Source organism: Leuciscus leuciscus (assembly GCF_965113295.1).
Source record: "Leuciscus leuciscus genome assembly, chromosome: 6".
In the NCBI taxonomy this organism is placed as follows: domain Eukaryota; kingdom Metazoa; phylum Chordata; class Actinopteri; order Cypriniformes; family Leuciscidae; genus Leuciscus; species Leuciscus leuciscus.
Window position 1 is genome coordinate 9,564,005 of NC_138730.1, and position 19,552 is coordinate 9,583,556.

Below are 19,552 nucleotides of genomic sequence, written 5' to 3' on the forward strand. Positions count from 1 at the left end.
TTACGTTCTAATCGGGACTCTTTTGGCGACGAGGATTTCTTCTCCTGTGGCTCGGCGTATGGTCCGCCATTAAAATTAACAGTGCAGCCTTTTAAACTTGCCGGGGCAGTTTCAAAGCGCCTCTCACTGCTCTGCGCCTCCGCTTCTGCTGGCTTCAGTCACGTGATGCTGGCTCTGAACGAAAACGCGTTGTGGAAACGCGTTGGCCTAGTACTTTTTGTCCCTCTCTGCTATTATAGTTTTGCAAGATGGCGGAACTACATGGAAGCCTCCGCGAACTTACACGTCCCATGTATGTAAAGATAATAAATTCTTCGTTTACGAGAATAAGTCAGATAATTGGCCGAGGTGTTTGTTCACCATTGAGGACATATTTATGAATAAAAATATTGATTTTAGAAAATAAAATACCTAAAAAACTACACATAGTCCCTTTAATGAATTAGTTTTTTAGTTACTCCAACAAGATATTAAAAGTTGTGTAAACCTAAATCCCAGTTGAGACAACATAAAATTAGTGACACCAACAAACGTTTCTGCTATCTTGAGTTGTTTACACTAAGCATCTTGTTGAGTCAATCTATAATTTTTTGTTGCGAAAACAATATAAAAATTGGCTAAACTATTCATTTTGTTGAATTAACTTATTTGTTTAAGGCAGCCAGGTTACTTTTTCAAGAATAGTTCATTTTAGTTGGAATGTTAAGTTCATTCAACAGACTAAACTGCGTAATTTGCCCACACAACTTAAGTTTCTGTTTTCTAATAGTACTACATAAAAATGATTCATTGGCATAGAAGAACATGCAGAATGCTATTTTATTTTATTTCAAAACAGACAAAATCCTTCTTAGTATTAATGTACTTAATATTAAAACACCTTACCATTAAAACACATAGCTAAACGTTGACATTTCATATTAACGTTTCTGTAAACGTTAACAGTAAACAGCTGAAAATTGACATTTCATAACATGTTACATGAACATTTATCTAAACAAAAATTTATGAAAACTGGTACATAAAACTGTAAATATGGAAATAAAATCTTGCAGCCTTTAAGTTGTGAAATATAAAAGTTAACTGGCTTAAAAGAGCTGTAGTTAATTGCAAGTTGAAAATTGACATTTTGAGTTGAGTCCATGAACTTTCGCAGAACAATTGCCACTCCCGATGCCCATGAAAACTTTTTGTATCATCTCAAATGTGTACTTCAGTCCCTTGGGATAGTCTATGTTAAGACAGTAAAGAAGAACCATGAATGAGGAAAAGGCATTAGCAACATCTCCTAGCTCACGAACGATGATGTTCTCTTCCAGCACAACTGCAATATCGACCATCTCCTTTGCCAGTAGTGCTTGGCTGCTTCCGCCTTCCTCAGTAACAATGAGAAGGCCAACGTCAACTTCTTTTGTAGCCTCTTTTTCGGAACTGGTAGTCTAAAGAACATAAGTATTTAGTAATTAAAAATAGTCCATGTGACTCCAGTGGTTCAACCTTAATGTTATGAAGAATCGTGAGAATATGCGCAAAAACCCCCCCAAAATAACGACTTTATTCAACAATTTCTTCTCTTCTGTGTCACTCTCCGAAGCTGAGAAGACATTGTTGAATAAATTCGTTATTTATTTATTTTTACGCACAAAAAGTATTCTCGTGGCTTTATAACATTATAACATTAAGGTTGAATGACAATGATTGACTACTTCTACAATTGACAATGTAATTTTTTTGTTAAAGGGATGGTTCGGAGTAAAATCAACCTAGGGTCCTTTGCACCATGACCCCGAGCCAAACACCCGTTTGTTGGTAGTACCAGTTTGCAACAATTATTAGTTAACACTAAGTTGTTAACACTTCAGAAAAAAATATAATTCATCGTTACACTACATCCTTATGCATCGCTTTCTGCCAGGACTTTTACGTGCTTTGCCCAAACCACTGAAGTGACGTCGACGTCCGGGTTAGCAGAAGCATGAGCCGTCAGGCAAGTGTTATTTAAATAAACTCCTGATGTACTTACAAACTTTCCAATGCCTCGTTTTATGAGTACAGAACCTATTTGTACTACTGTAGAAGTTTGCTACCATTCTGGGCATTATTAGTGGGGTAATTTACGAGATACATCCTTGGATCCATTAACTCTTGGATGCACTAAGCCATCCTACTGATTTCTCTAAATAAGCTCTAATTTTAATAATGTTCAACCAAGGGAAAAAAGGCTTCTGGGGGGTGTTTGGCTCGAGGTCATGGTGCAAAGGACCCTAGGTTGATTTTACTCCGAACCATCCCTTTAAAGGTGAACTAAGTAACTTTTTTTACCTTAACCGAACAGCTTCGGAGTCATTGGAATAGTTATATGACTTTTTTCGGGTTGAATGGTGGTCGTCTTGCGGTCGTCTTGCACCCCCCAAGCGCCTGTGAGCCGAAAAACCACCCTTGCAACTTTGGGCCGGCGTCAAGAAGTATCGCGTGATATCAGGTCTCGCGATGTAACGAATTGCTTTACGGTGCTTTACGGCCTCACGCTGTTCGAACCCGAATGAAGAAGACGTTTTAAAGAATGTCCCATCTGCTTTGATGTCGTTGATCTACTAGCCTCTGGTATCTGAGAGTCACCAACGAGTTTTTCGACAGTGTTGTCAAATATCTATTCCGAAGCTGTAGGGGGAGCTCTATAGAGAAACCTGTGAGCAAAAAGCGAGAATACAGCGAAGAAATTCCCGAAACTGCATAGCCCTGCTTTAAGGGACTGTGATCAAGGATTGGGTAAACCAGATTATCCTTACTTGTACATCAAGGGGTTCAAGGAGATTGCGCAGGTCAGAACTGCTACTAGTTCGCACTCTGTACATCTGTAACAGTCTTGGGACATACTTGTCGAGTCCATCAAAGAAAGACTGGTGGAGATCAGTAGAAACCAGGCACATAAACTCAGCACTAATCTATTAAGGCAAGGCAAGGCAAGGCAAGTTTATTTATATAGCACATTTCATACACAATGGCAATTCAAAGTGCTTTACATAGAAGAAATTAAAATAATGAAAAGAAATAAGAATAATTAAAACAGTTTAGAAAAATAAAATAAAATACAGTACTTTTAAAAAATAAAAAAGAATATTTATTATAGATCTTTCTTTCAAAGGATTCCCATAAGACTTAAATCTTTCAACCTTCTTTTAACCTTCAATCTTCTTACGACTTCCATCTATCAACTTTCCTTTAACTTTCTTTTCTCCCTCATTTACTCACACGTTGTTTTCACTTTCTTTAGCACTGCGTTCACATTCTTTCTCAGACGAAAACTTTAATATCGTCATTTAAATACTGTTCTACTTTCAAACCCACATTAATCACTTTCACATTATCACCTTCTGAGTGGGCATTTACAGTTTCGGGCTAAATGCCCTGCTGACATAGGAGAAATTAAAATAATTAAAAGAAATAAGAATAATTAAAACAGTTTAGAAAAATAGAGTAAAATACAGTACAGTACAAACAGTCGGACGAACAGCGGCACAGTGCTCATTCAGTAAATGCACAGCTAAACAGAAGTGTTTTGAGTCTGGATTTGAATGTGACCACTGTAGGAGCACCTCTGATCTCTTCTGGAAGCTGGTTCCAGCTGTGGCTGGCATAATAGCTAAAAGCAGACTCACCATGTTTAGAATGAACCCTTGGTATTTCTAGCTGATATGATCCTAATGATCTGAGTGATCTGTTGGGTTTATATTCAGTGAGCATATCTGCAATGTATTGAGGTCCTAGGCCATTGAATGATTTATATACCAGTAATAATACTTTAAAATCAATCCTAAATCTAACTGGGAGCCAGTGTAAAGACCTGAGGACTGGTGTGATATGTTCATATTTTCTGGTTCTGCTCAGCATCCTGGCGGCAGCGTTCTGTATGAGCTGCAACTGTCTTATGGTCTTTTTGGGAAGGCCAGTGAGGAGTCCATTACAATAATCTACCCTGCTGGTGATGAAAGCATGCACAAGTTTCTCTAAGTCTTGTCTGGAAACAAAGCATCTAATTCTTGCAATATTTTTCAGATGATAGTATGCTGATTTAGTTATTGCTTTGACATGACTACTGAAACTAAGGTCTGACTCTAGTGTCACACCAAGATTCCTGACTTGATGTTTAGTTGTTTTACCCCTAGAGTGAAGGTATGCGTTCACTTTGAGAACTTCATCTTTGTTTCCAAACGCAATAACTTCAGTTTTGTCTTTGTTTAATTGAAGAAAGTTTTGACACATCCAACTGTTGACTTCGTCAATGCATCGGCACAGGGAGTCAATGGGGCTGTAATCGTTAGGCGATAGGGCTAAGTACAGCTGTGTGTCGTCTGCATAGCTGTGGTAAGCAATTTGGTTATTTCTCATTATTTGGCTCATTGGGAGCATATACAGGTTGAACAGGAGTGGCGCAAGAATTGAGCCTTGAGGGACTCCGCATGTCATGGATGTCCACTCAGACTTATGGTCTCCTATACTCACATAATAACCTCTCCCATCTAAGTATGACCTGAACCATTTTAGGACTATCCCAGAAAGCCCCACCCAGTTTTCCAGCCTGTCAAGAAGTATGTTGTGATCGACAGTGTCAAATGCAGCACTGAGGTCGAGTAGTACCAGCACTGATAATTTTCCTGAATCAGTATTTAAGCGAATATCGTTTATTATCTTTATGAGCGCTGTCTCTGTGCTGTGGTGTGGTCGGAAACCAGATTGAAAATTGTCAAAGTATCCATTCGAGCTTAAGAATTTGTTCAGCTGATTGAAGACAACTTTTTCAATGATCTTGCCTATGAAAGGAAGATTTGAGATCGGTCTATAGTTGCTTAATATGGTCTTATCCAGATTGCTCTTTTTCAGGAGGGGCTTGACAACTGCAGTTTTCAGGGAGTTTGGAAAACTCCCAGAGAGAAGTGAGGCATTTACCACTTCTAGAAGATCTGCTTCTAAACTGTTTAGCACAATTTTGAAGAAAGATGTGGGAAGTGTGTCAAGGGCGCATGTTGATGTTTTAAGGTGTTGTACGGTTTCTTCCAAAATTTTGCCATCAATTTCTTTGAAGTCAGACATAGTAACTACTTTCTCAGGTGGTCTGATCTGTCTGACCCCAGTGCAACTCAAGGATGTGCTGATCACCTTTCTGATATTATTGATTTTCTCAGAGAAGAAAGAAGCAAACTCACTGCACTTGCTGTTTGAGAGCATTTCACTAGGAATCTGGCTTGGGGGGTTTGTCAGTCTCTCTACAGTAGCAAAAAGAGTGCGTGTGTTGTTTAAATTGCTGTTTATAATATTTGAGAAGAAAGTCTGTCTAGCTTTGCCTAGTTCCATATTGAAAGCATGCAGGCTGTCTTTGTAGATGTTATAATGGACTACAAGTTTTGTCTTCCGCCACATGCGCTCTGCTTTTCTGCATTGTCTTTTCATATGTTGCACTGCTGTTGAGTTTCTCCAAGGTGCTTTTTGTCTGCCACTCTTCTTCCTGACTTTAACAGGAGCAATATCATCAATTATATTTTTAACTTTTGAGTTAAAAGAATCAAGGAGAAAATCAACAGAGTCAGCAGATATGCTTGGTGTTAAGGATATAGCCTTCATAAATAGTACACTAGTGTTCTCATTTAAGCATCTCTTCTTGACAGACACAGATCTAGCTTCAGTGGCAGGAGAGATCAATATATCAAAGAAAATACAGAAATGATCAGACAGTGCTACATCCTTAATAAAAATCGATGAAATGTTTAGACCCTTACTGATAAGTAAATCTAGAGTGTGTCCATGATTGTGTGTGGGTCCATGTACATGCTGAGTCAGATCAAAAGTTTTTAAAACAGTTTTGATTTCTTTTGCCATATTGTTTTCTGCATTATCTATGTGAATGTTAAAATCTCCAGCAATGGCAAAACAGTCAAACTCTGAGGTAATTGTTGATAACAGTTCTGTAAAGTCCTCAGCAAAGGCTGGAGAATATTTTGGAGGCCTATAAATAATGATAAGTAAAATGCGAGGAGCACCTTTTAACACAGTACCCAGATATTCGAAAGACGGGTAATTCCCAAATGATATTTGCTTACATTGATAGATATCTTTAAAAAGAGCAGCTAGACCCCCACCTCTCTTAACAGCTCTGCAGACACTCATAAAAGTAAAGTTAGGGGGGGCTGTTTCATTGAGGATTGTTGCACTGCAGCTGGCTTCTAGCCAGGTTTCATTTAGAAACATAAAGTCCAGGTTGTTTGTGGTTATTAAGTCGTTGACTAGAAGTGATTTATTTTTAAGTGAGCGAATGTTTAAAAGTGCTAACTTAACAGTCTTACTTTTTGTCCCCACAGCAGTCTTAGTTTGACATGTAATAGGCACCAGATTAGTTGGGTTTGCTGTACGGCTATTGAAGGCCTTAGACTTTCTATCTTGTAATAGAACAGCAATAGAGAAAGATACAGGCACACTGGGATCCCGCTTGTTCTGTAAACATTTGAGAAAGTTACTGTTATCATAACAGGAACCCAAAACACATCACTGAGAGCTGGTATCAGTTGTTTTTGGTTCACCTCGAGCAGATGGAGGAGGGTGTGGGCCCTGGCGTTTTGGCCGAAGAGGCCGAAGAGCTCTCACAGGAGGAGGGGGCGGGCGAGCTCGGCGCGCAGGCTTCGGTGTTTGAGGTGCCTGACGTTTTTTGGTTGGTATCTGGGGGCTTGCAGCAAAAGAGTGGGATAGTCTGGTTCCAGCATGCACTAGTTCTTCCATTCTCTGTGAGAAGCACAGGAGTGGAGTCGCTGGCGAGAGTGAGAAAGTATCTGGTGAAAGGGGCTGTTGCTCAGGTGTTATAGGAGGCTGTGATATGCTGTCCTGGCTTCCCTGGCTGTTTTCTAGGAAGTCGTCCTTGGGTGCTGAATCTTGGAGCAGTTCTAATATGTCTATTAAGAGAAAATCCAAAGAAAAAGTCAGTACATAACACAGTAAGTATTCATTACTTGAATAAAACAAAATATTGAGACAATATTATATAGATTAATTTTAAAATTAAAATAAATATTAATTAGGTAAATTATATAGGTAGCCTATACAATTTCTTTTAAATTAAAATATATTATTTAGGCATTCATTAAATTGAATGTGTTTTACTAACAGCCAGATGTTTTAATAATGTGTGGCATTGTTGTTAACGCGTTAAACGGTAAGGAAGAGATGATAATCTGGTGGATGATTTAAAAATATTCGTTAATCATTTGTAGGTAGCGTATAGAGCTCGGGCATAGACGTTATGGAATGGTGCATTGTGGGTAACGGCGGCCATTTTAGAGGCAACGCAAAAGCCGGTTTGTAATAAGGTAATAGTGTAGCCGGCCGGTCTCCAGAAAGAGTTATGGACCGTGACAAAAAAAAGTTGGCTATAACATATACGGACAAACTTAATAAGGAAGCCAAACAATGCTACTTAAAAAAAAAAAGAGATTATAGGCGGAATCGATTCCTATGAACACAATGTTTGGTGTAATAATTATGAAAGTTTACCAAGCCTCACTTTCCCTGATATTTTCTCCTACCTGGTCTGTGGAGTGAACGCTTACACCTCCGATCAATTAAAACATTTCAAGTCACTGGAGGCTCACCAGCAGTTCAAAAAAGGATGGGTGCAAGATCTACAGATCTGCAAAGTAAACGCGGAGAAAACAATCGTTCGCACTAAGTTAACGTTAACCAAGCTTCAGTGGTGACACACACACACTTGTCAGATTCTGTGAGCTATGAAGCTTGTCAATGCGGGTTTGTTACACTTCAGGAGTAATTAGTCACCTATCATACGTGCAATAATCCACTGTTTTCGTCCGGTAGTTCTGTAATCCAGTATAATATTGACGAACATTCACCTCAGACACAACCCACCGTTCACCAAAACAAGACGCCTCACTTCCTATTTTGAAGTTCGTTCCGGTTGTGACGTCGACCTCGCCTGATTGGTGGACGGCGGCTGGTGAACTAATTTAAAGGGATTTTTTAATAACTAACCTAGTGGAATATCAACGTAGTAAAATATTATTGCAAATGTCTGTATTTATTTGTGCAGAAAAAAAGCTTTTGTCAAACAAAATAGTGCTCAAATATTTCAGTCTGATCCGTGTGCAAGACAGCCATGGCTCACTGAGGTCTCTGCATTGTAGCTTGAATGTTATTCCTGATTTTGTAAATGGCTTTGGTTAAAAGCATCTGCTAAATGAATGAATTTAAAGGAAGGAGGGAGTGGCAGCAGTTGTGTCATCACCCCATCCATCCTTGCAGCCACACTCGTGTGCTGTAATTGTGCAACATCTGGAGGAGATATTCCCTCTCACTCTTATCGAATGCGCTGTCTCAATTCTTTTTTAGGTTATGCACTCCCAGCGGCTGAATGAACCTCCACTTCAGCCATGGGTTATCCTCAGCTCCTGTGGCAAGGTCGATAATGGGCATTGCACATGCATGGCTGGCCTTGCTGAGTCTTGCACCCATGTTCGGGCTTTGCTGTTCAAAATCGAGGCAGCAGTGAGGATACAGGGGACCAAGACGGTTACAGATGTTCCAGCGTACTGGATGATGCCCTCTAATGTGGACAAGGTTTGAGCGGAGGTGGCCCACAAAATTGATTTCTCCTCTGGTGCTGCTCAACGGAAAGAACTGGACCGGCGCATCAGTGGAGAAAAAGGCAGGCCGGGTATTCGTACCCGTGCTATTAACATGAGTTCATGTGAACACAACCCCACACTTTCTGACCTGTCACCTCTTTTAAGCGTTTTGCACACACACAGCAAGGCTGTTTGTCTGACGGGGATGGAGGACTATTATCAACATTATAACAGACCCTGTCTCCCCTCGCATACTGCCAAAGTCCTTGCTGCGGCTTCATGATACAGGCCAGTATGGATGTGAGTTGTCTCTCCTCCAACAGCACTGTGAGGGCCTCGCAGACATGACTGCAGTAAATGAGGCACAGGCAGCTCTGGTGGAAGCCGAAACAAAACGGCAATACCTATCACCGGCCTGGTACGCCCTGAGAGCAGGTAGGATAACCGCATCCAACATCCATGCCATTGTGTCCACCAGTGTTTCCAAACCAGCCATCTCCACTGTGAGGAAGGTCTGCTATTGTTTACTAATCCATGTTCTGTACACATGTTCTTATTTTGCGTTAATGTCCCAGGTCTAGGGTCCAGGAGAATGACATAAATAAATTCGTCACACCTGACTTCTTGTTTCTTTCTTTTTATTATTTTGAAACAAGTTGTTCAAATTGGTAAATACAGTCAGCACAAAATATCAAAAAGAAGCAAATTAAGTTCAGGGTTGGGTCAAAAGAAAAAGTTTAAACAAAAAATACAGACACTAAACTGACTCCCTTACTGGCCAAAAACAAGAGAAAACGTAATGTGTGTGTGTGTGTGTGTGTGTGTGAGAGAGAGTGAGAGAGAGAGAGAGAGAGAGAGAGAGAGGAGAGAGAGAGAGAGAGAGAGAGAGAGAGAGAGAGAGAGAGAGAGAGAGAGAGAGAGAGAGAGAGAGAGAGAGAGAGAGAGAGAGAGAGAGAGAGAGAGAGAGAGAGAGAGAGAGAGAGAGAGAGAGAGAGAGAGAGAGAGAGAATTTGAATTTTGAAAACACCTTTATTACAAATTAAGTGTTTTAAAACATTAAAAACAAACTATTTAAAATAAATTACATAAATTGAGTAAAATACAGATTGTCATCCACAACAGAGCACAAAGCCCCTCCATAACACCAAACATCCTCAAACATGGCAAGACATGAAGTAGCTTTATAAAACCTAAAATCAATCAAAATTCTTGACTTCACCATGGCACCAAACATAGACACCAGATTAAATTCCTGATTTTGTTCAATTTTATCTTTCCGACTCATGTATATCGCCATTTTACTTTTGCCCAAAACTAAATTTAACAACTGACACTCTCTCTTTCTTCTCTTTGTATATTTAACACCAAAGATAAAAGCTTGCATTGAAAAATCTTCATCAAAAGACTTAAACAAATTTTGTAAAACCTCAAATAAAGGTTTAAGTCTATGACAACTCATATAAACATGAAACACAGTCTCCCTTTGTGAGCAAAATGGGCATTCATGGCCTACATCAGGATTCAACACAGAAATAAAGGCATTTACAGCAATAATACCATGTAAAATTCTCCACTGCAAATCTCCAATTTTCTTATTCAATGGTGGCTTGTAAAAAGTTCTCCAATTTGGGTTTAAAAACTTCATCCAACCCTAACACAATTCGCCAAGGTGTATCAGTTTTTCCATTTAATATTTTTTTATTAAAACATTTCACACATGACTTGTACAATCTCTTACCATTCACTTCTTCAAAGTCCATAACTACAACTTTTTCTGATTCCAGAAAAATTCCACCTTCCTCCTCTAAATTAGGTGAAACCATCAACCTTGGAAAAAAATCTTTATCATTGGGAGTAATTTCTCCCTCACAATGTTTCTTGAGTAAATCAGTCTCTTCCACTGTAAGGATAGTCTGTAACTTTCGTAATAGTTTTTCAACCACTCGAGTGGATCTAAACCCCAATTGTGTCGCCACCGCATCCACTTCAATAAAATCTGGTCCTGCCAGACTCATTAATTGACGAAGAGTCACCACTTTAGCCTTTACAAAGGCTTCTGTCAGTGACACTGATGCATTAGTAATGTCCAGTCTTGCACCATAAAGCAATGGCTCTTCCAACAGCCAATACAACGATGTGGGATTGCTTATCCTTTGGAGTTTAAAAAGACTCCATACTTTAAAAAGAGTCCGATAAAAAACTGGAAATTTCTCCACATTTAAAGTTTTTGGATCCAATAAAAATAAAGATTTGTCCAGAGTTAGACCTGCAGCAGTTTTTAAAATAGCACTTGCCACTGGTCTCCAGCTTACAGACTCCGGGCCTGTCAGGAAACGTTGTATAAATTGTGCACGAAATGTTGCTGTCCTACTTTGTAGATGCACAAGTCCTTGTCCACCTTCTTCCTTTGGTAAATACAAGATGTTATGGATCACCCAGTGCATCTTATCCCAGAAGAAGTCTATCAACATCGATTGTATCTTAGCAAGAAAAAATAGTGGTGGGTCAACACAAGTCAGTCGATGCCAAAGAGATGAAGCAACAAGGTTATTAATAATAAGGGTTCGACCCCTATAGGACAATATTTTCTTAATCCACTTCCATTTATCCAAGCGGCCCTTTATTTTCTCAATCATCCCTTCCCAATTTTTTTATTGAAAAGACTCATCCCCCAAATAAACTCCCAAATACTTTAGCCCATCTTTTTTCCATGTCAAACCACCAGGAAGTTTGGGGGGCACTGTTATCCGCTCTCCCACCAAAACAGCTTCACTTTTTGACCAATTCACTTTTGCAGCTGATACCATTTCAAAATCATCCAAAGTTTTGATTAAAAGGTTCACATAATTTTGCTCTTTTACAATTACAACAACATCATCAGCATAAGCTGATAAAACAAAAGTACTTCCACAGTTCATCAATGTCAGGCCTTTCATTACCCTTCTCAATCTTTGCAAAAGTGGTTCTATTGCCAATGTATAGAGCATGCCTGATAATGAACAACCTTGCCTCACTCCACGCTGAACTTTAAAAGGAAAACACAAGCCACCATTAAATTTCAAAATACTCTCAATGTAATTATATAATACTTTAATATAACCTTTAAAAACCGAATTAAAACCAAAGGCATCTAGAGTCTTCCATAAATAATCATGCTCTACACGGTCAAATGCCTTTTCTTGATCAATGGAAATCAAGCCAAAATTAACACCACAAATCTTTGAAAAATCCATCAAATCTCGGATTAAATTTTTTTTATCAAATATAGATCTTCCAGGCACACAATAGGATTGGTCAGGACTAATTATATCATCTAAAACTTTCCCTAATCTAATCGCCAATACCTTAGACAGAATTTTGTAGTCTGAGCACAGTAAAGACACTGGTCTCCAATTTTTAATATCACTCAAATCTCCTTTCTTTGGGAGGAGTGCTCTCCGACTACTAAGTGGTAAAAAACCGCCGACCAAACTATCACTAAGAACTGCAAGCAAGTCTTCTCCTATAATGCCCCAGTATGCTTTATAGAATTCAAAAGGAATCCCATCTAACCCTGGAACTTTCCCGTTTTGCGTACTCTGGAGAGCTTCATACAGTTCAATTAAAGTTAAATCTTCACTAAGTTTTGCATTGGCACTTTCTGATAATTTTGGCAGATCTTCAAAGAAGAATCCATCAACATCTTGATCTATCCTATGATCAGAACTATAAAGATTTTCATAAAATGTTACTGCTCTTTTTCTCATTTCGACTGGGTCTGATAACAGAACCCCAGCTTCAGACCTTAAATTCTGAATATACCGTCTTTGACCATTCTTTTTTTCTAATCCGAAAAAAAAACTTTGATGGAACATCCATCTGCTCTACATCCTGGAAACGTGATCTGACCAATGCCCCTTTTATAGAATTCAGACAAGGCTGATCTTTTCATGAAAAGAGAATCTAAATGGTCTTGATTTCCTGTTTCTTGAATTAAAACTTGAATATCTATCATTTCCTCTTCTAACTTCTTTATAGACTGAGTTAAAACTCTTGTGACATTTAGAGTATATTGTTGACATAGTTGCCTAATATTTACTTTCCCCATGTCCCACCATTCCTGTAAAGAGGAAAATTGATATTTTTGTTCTCTAAAAGACTCCCAATAAAACCTAAAAACATCTTTAAACTGTAAATCTGACAACAATGTCACATTAAAGTGCCAATAAGAACTACTTAATTTAACAGAACTAACAATCATTCTACACACAACCAAACTATGATCAGAGAAACCTACTGGAAGAATTGAGCCATTTACAAAAAAACTAAGATGATGTTTGAAAACATAAAATCTATCTAATCGTGCCATTGACAACACATTTTCACGAACATGCGTCCATGTGTATTGTTAACATCATGATTCAAATTTCTCCATACATCACCAAGCTCATTCCCTTCTATCATTTGTATCAGTTTTCGGCGTGAAGCCATATGTGGTTCTACATGATTCCTATCTATATTTCTTTCGACACAATTAAAATCTCCTCCCACAACCAAAAATTCTTCATTGTCACATTTTTCTATTACTGTATTCAATTGATCTAAAAACAACATTCTTTCTATCTGTGCAGTTGGTGCATATACACAAATAAAAACAAAAACACGATCTTCAAATTGAGCTTTTATCTTTAAAAATCTACCTTTTACAATCTCCTCTACTGAACAAGATGAGGGAGCAAAATTTGTATTAAACAGAACTGCAACTCCTCCACTGAGTGAAGTATTGTGACTCATAAAAAGAAGACCTCCCCATTCCTTAGCCCATTCAACAGCAATTTTCACGTCACTATGTGTCTCCTGTAAAAACAGGACATCAATTTTATTCTGTTTCGCTACTTCATATATCTGAGCTCTCTTTCTGCAATCTCTAGCCCCATTCACATTTAAAGAAGCAATGCGAATGTCACTCATAAATGAAAATGAAAAAGAAACTACAGCACAGAGAGCAATACATCCAATAAGGGCATAAATACTAAACCATTTCATCATCATTATTCAATTGGAGTTGAATTTTTGTGACGATTTTTTTTAAACGATATACTTCTTTATCTGCAAATCTTCCTTCACTCATTAAACACAATTTTCACTCCTCTCATATTTTTGGTCACTTTCAAGAATTTTTTTATCTCATCCACTCCATATTCAAGACATGACCAACTAGATTGAGAACAAACGGAGCCACTGGAATCAGAGCAGTCACTCTCACTACTTTCATTGTCCACTTTATTCTCTTCTTGGTTCTTTCTAGCCTGTTTCAAAACCATGCTCTTGTCATTTTTTTTCCTCTTCAGAGGTGTTTTAAAAACAACCTGATCCATATCCATTAATGTGTCCTCATTTTGAATTACACTCTCCACTTGTGACTCAGTATCAGGAAACTGATTTAACCTCGTTTGTGTGTTACCAAGAGCTTCTCCACCATCAATACTGTTGCTTTCAACACTCTCACGGGTTACAATTTCGTTTTTTTTAGCGTTTCTTTCACCAATTTCAACGCTTTGTCTAGTTAGCTCAGATTCAACATTTTTTTCTACAGACACTATTTTTGAACCACTAGAATTCGGCGCATTGGAAGTACTGGCGACTTCTCCGTCTTCATTCTGCTCAGCGTTACCTTTTTCACCATCATTCTGCCCACTGTGATGAGCGCTGTTTTCCGGGCACCCGCGGATCAAATGACCAGACTTTCCGCAACCAAAACACCTCATCGTGTCTGTAGTTACAAAAACGGTGTAATCAAAATCATCCACTTTAAATTTAAAATTTACGTCAAGATCAGTTCTATTTCCGTTCAGAATCATATAAGTGAAACGCCTGAACGACACTACATGTTTCACTAACCCCGATTTACATCCTATAGCGATTTTTTTTTTTATGGGAGCAATCAGTTTGCCAAAGCGCGACAATTCCTTCATCAACATCTCATCTTTAATAAAGGGGGGTACGTTTGAAATGGTGACTTTTTTAGCGGGAGTAGAAAGAGGTAGTACTGGAGTAAATAAACCACGTATGTTTATCCCTTTCCAACGACTTCATTCGCTTTCTCTACTGTATTTAAGAACAGTACAATTGAATTATTCATTTTGGACGCCGCTAACACACATTCATGACCCACTACATCACCGACCGCTACACTACACTCTATGGCGCTCGCTTTGTGTCATTTCTTTCCTAACCAAGCATAAAGACGTGTTAACGTGCGTGTGGAGAACGTCTACACGTCTGCCCGTCTGCACGTCTGCCCGTCTGCACGTCTGCACGTCTGCCCGTCTGCACGTCTGCCCGTCTGAACGCAAAACGTGCCTTGGCTAATTTAAAAATAGCGCACGTACTTTTATGCAGCTACTTGTATGATGGATTAATAAATTACTAACTTACTAACTGTATTTTTATATGTACATTTCTGAAATGCATTTTCTGTAAAGCTGTTTTGAAACAATATTGTGAAAAGCGCTTTACAACTAAATTTGAATTGAATTGAATGGACTTGTCTTATTTGAGACACTGTTCGAACAGTGTGGGCTAGAAGATTTGATCATTTAGCTAGTAAAGCTATTATTAAATTAGATGAAGTAATTTTCAGCAGAGAAAATCACATTAATAGCTATTTAACATAGGCCTACCTTTTAACATCCTCGAAGAATATTAAGAAAATACTATTTAGGTTTGGATACATAAAAAAAACCCGAATCTCAACAGTAAAAAGCTTTGAATGTATTTTGCAATATCAATTATGCACGAGCATGCATGGGAATAGGAAATAGGCTATATAGGCTACAATAATAATAAAAAAAAGCTCTATAGTAGAGTGGATGCATTACTTAATTATATTCTTAAATTCTATGTTATAAAAAATCGTTCTATGAACTTCTAGCAAGCTCATTTAAACCGAGTTGTAAATGCCGAAATGAACGGAGGCTAAATAAATATTAAACTACTAAATATAAATATAAAATTGCCGGTAGATGGCGCCAAGTCGCTGTTCTATTGAGATTACTGGTTGATGTTCAACCTATTCTTTCAAAAACACAAATATATATTTAACACCCACACAACTACTCCTTTTAGACAATTGCAGTTGTTCTGCTGTGGCGCTGTTTGGAACTGTATTTTCATCGACTATTGTGTGAAATGCCAGTCATAAATATATTGTTTATTTACAGGCATTCTGGTTTTCTAAAAACTGCTAGAAACATTCAAACAAATATTTACAAATTTGTGTTTTACTTGGTATATTTTATATTCTTGGCATGTTGGCAATTCATTTTCATTATATACTGTATATTTCATTATATTTCTGTTACTCAGAAGTGAAACATTATGTGAATTTAAAGTGGTTGCGTTATAAATAGAAATATGGGTATAGCCTAATGTATGTGCTGTTGTTGGTTCCCATGACATGCTACATTTTAATGTTTTAATGACAGTGTCTTGGCTATAAATTTTGCATTTCACTAATGAAGGGGAATGTAAAGCATTAAATCAACCAGGTCTCTGAAATAGCTCAGAGGTGCATCTCCTGAAGCTTCATTTGACAAGCATATATTGACAGAGCACAACTCAGTGTCACACATTTAGATAATGGAAGAACAACACAGAAACAAACAGGGTCAACAGTCTGGAAGAAGAGGAGTAATGATGTGTGGTGGAAGAAGGGTACGGAGGCAAAACAGTGGAAGAGGTCAAGATTGTGGACATGTTTCTAATGAAATAAGGACACTATTGCAGACAATGTTATCAATCATGACCTTACAATGACTGAGGGTCAAAAGGTAAAGCCGAATGTTGGGAGAACAACAGTGTCTTCAATCATTCAAATGTTTGTAGACAGAACAGGTGTGTAATCAGACATTATTTTCAGAACTGTAATACTGTATACGTACTCCACTTGCATTTTACATACAGTAATACAGTAAATGTACTTTATAGAGAATGTAACAAACACACACACACACACACACACACACACACACACACACACACACACACACACACACACACACACACACACACACACACACACACACACACACATATATATATATACAGAGTGTGTGTCTGTGTACATATATGTATGTCATTGTGATATAAAGAATATAAATATATATCGTAGCCATAGTTTAAATCTGCACTGCATATTGTATAACATGTACTTCATTAACTGTGAAATTGTTAAGTGAATGCTTTTTACTGTAATTCTTATTTATGTAACAAACTTTATTTCCCAGGATTTAAAGATTTAGTGTAGCATTTATGATTATTGTGTGTGCTTAAGAGCAGAGTAAAGGTATGGGTATCTCATGTATAAGGTAGACAGGAATAGGACCAGCATGCAGGAAATACCATAGAATAAAGCAGTCATACTCTGACCATTTAAGTCTATTATTATGTTATTAAAAGATGCTACAAATGACATTACAAACTCTTCGTTTTGACATAAAAATACATTTAAAAAAATCATTCAGTCATACATTTCACTCATTATTTATCTTGTGTTAGTGGAATAACTTCCAAAGATGCATGCAGAAGCCCCATACAATACAAATCTGTAAGACATTTAAAGCACTGAAAATATTTTACAAAAGCAAATGTAGGCTACACTATATCGAACATTGCTCCTTTCAGAAATTGTTAAGGCATTGAGCCCTTAATGTACAGGAATAAATGACCCAAGACTAACTGAAACTTCCTACAAGTATATCAAGGAGTGGACATGGCTAATGAGCAGATGAGTGTCCCTCTGCTGCCACCTACTGACTTTAGTGGGCATTTACTGTCATTTTTGTTTTAAGTGTTTGTTTTTCCTGCAGGTGAAAACAAGATGCATCCGTTTAAGCCTTTTACTTTATTTATCAGGGCTGTCAATTGTTTTGCCTGAGTTGGGTGATATATTTGTATGCTCTTAACATAGTAGCAAAAAAATGTGCAGTATGACTAGACTAGATTTAATAGAGTGCTAGGCTTTATAAAAACTGTAGTGTAGCTCTATTAAATAGTATATTTAATGTTAAACGATTTTAAATTGAATGATTAATGACCTGTTCAGAATAAGTATAGCAGTAACCGGCAATCAGAAGTATGATAATTAATTTTAGTTTAAAATCCAATACGTTTTAAAGTGGTTTCTGAATGGTTAATTAATACTAAATGCAGCATCTATGAATGAACTTGAGGCATGCAGACCGGCTGCTGCAGGGCTTTAACAAATCTTAAACAAACAAATAATTATATGAATTTTACTAGCCCATTTTATTAGTCTCTCATAAGATCGTATACATGACAATATACTTTTATCTATCATTGGGATACCAAATGTATGTACTTAACATACATTCAGCATTATAGAAATAAATAAATCCAATGTAGTCAAAAGTAAACTGCCAAAATAAGATTATCTATAATGTCTATAACAGTAGCCTAAATGTATGAGAAAATAAGGAAAATTATGCGGGCCGACGTTCAGACGTACAGACGGGCAGACGTTCAGACGGGCAGACGTACAGACGGGCAGACGTTCAGACGTACAGACGGGCAGACGTGCAGACGGGCAGACGTTCAGACGGGCAGACGTTCAGACGTACAGACGGGCAGACGTACAGACGGGCAGACGTTAAGACGTGCAGACGTTCAGACGTTCAGACGTGCAGACGTACAGACGGGCAGACGTTCAGACGTACAGACGGGCAGACGTACAGACGGGCAGACGTACAGACGGGCAGACGTTAAGACGTGCAGACGTTCAGACGTACAGACGGGCAGACGTTAAGACGTACAGACGGGCAGACGTTCAGACGTTCAGACGTGCAGACGTTCAGACGTGCAGACGGGCAGACGTTCAGACGTACAGACGGGCAGACGTACAGACGTACAGACGGGCAGACGTTCAGACGTACAGACGGGCAGACGGGCAGACGTGCAGACGGGCAGACGTGCAGACGTTCAGACGGGCAGACGTTCAGACGTGCAGACGGGCAGACGTACAGACGGGCAGACGTACAGACGGGCAGACGTACAGACGGGCAGACGTACAGACGGGCAGACGTGCAGACGTACAGACGGGCAGACGTTAAGACGTGCAGATGTTAAGACGGGAAGACGTTATCCACACGTTAACTTCTAACGTGACGCCGCCGTCACGTCTGTAACGATCAACAGCTACACGTTATTGACGTGTCTACGTGACGTGATATTTGCGTGTACGTCTCCATATAAATCAAATGGAGACGTACACGCACGTATACACGTGTGTTATCTGTCGTGCTTGTCAGTCTCGTCTCTGAATGAAACATTTCGAGCGCCATACACTCCTCCACATTCCCCGCAGCCACCACCTTCACACCGTGGTGCCGCGTGAGTGAATCGAGAACATTAACTCCTTGAGTCGCCATGCTTCCCAGTGCGAAGACTGGTTTAAGCAGGCGCTCAGTTAGGCTTCTCTGCTAATTTCACAACAAACAACAAACAAAAAAAACTAACAAACAAACAAAAAAAGAGGGGGAAATAATCTTTTAAAGCCACGGCGGGCACAAAAAAGACCACACACTCACCACACCACTCACTCCACTCAACAAACGCCCGCACATGCGCACAGAGAGAGAGAGAGAGAGAGAGAGAGAGAGAGACACCATACACAACATGTCTCATCATAACTATGTATACATCAATTTCATGTTGCACAATATATTGTTACTGTGAATTTTTCTCTAAACAACTGCCATAATATATTCACCAAACTTCTAACAACAATATGAACAGCAGTCTTCATACAGCAATATAACAGTAACAATGACAATAATAATAGTTCAGCTTTCCTGTTACAGTATGGTTTCATAACAACACTGAGGCACATATTAGTCAGAGCACAGCCCACGCACACAATTTTGTCTAGA

At 38.6% G+C, this 19,552-nt stretch overlaps 1 long non-coding RNA gene across 1 annotated transcript in view; it reads left to right on the forward strand.

The window, feature by feature from the left end:
• The first annotated feature begins 1,867 nt into the window (after window positions 1–1,867).
• LOC309501867 overlaps window positions 1,868–19,552 on the forward strand; it is a 166,198-nt gene continuing 148,513 nt past the window's right edge. Inside the window, exon 1 of the long non-coding RNA XR_014207015.1 lies at window positions 1,868–2,299. This is a non-coding gene — a long non-coding RNA (uncharacterized lncRNA). The remainder of the gene's footprint in view (window positions 2,300–19,552) is intronic.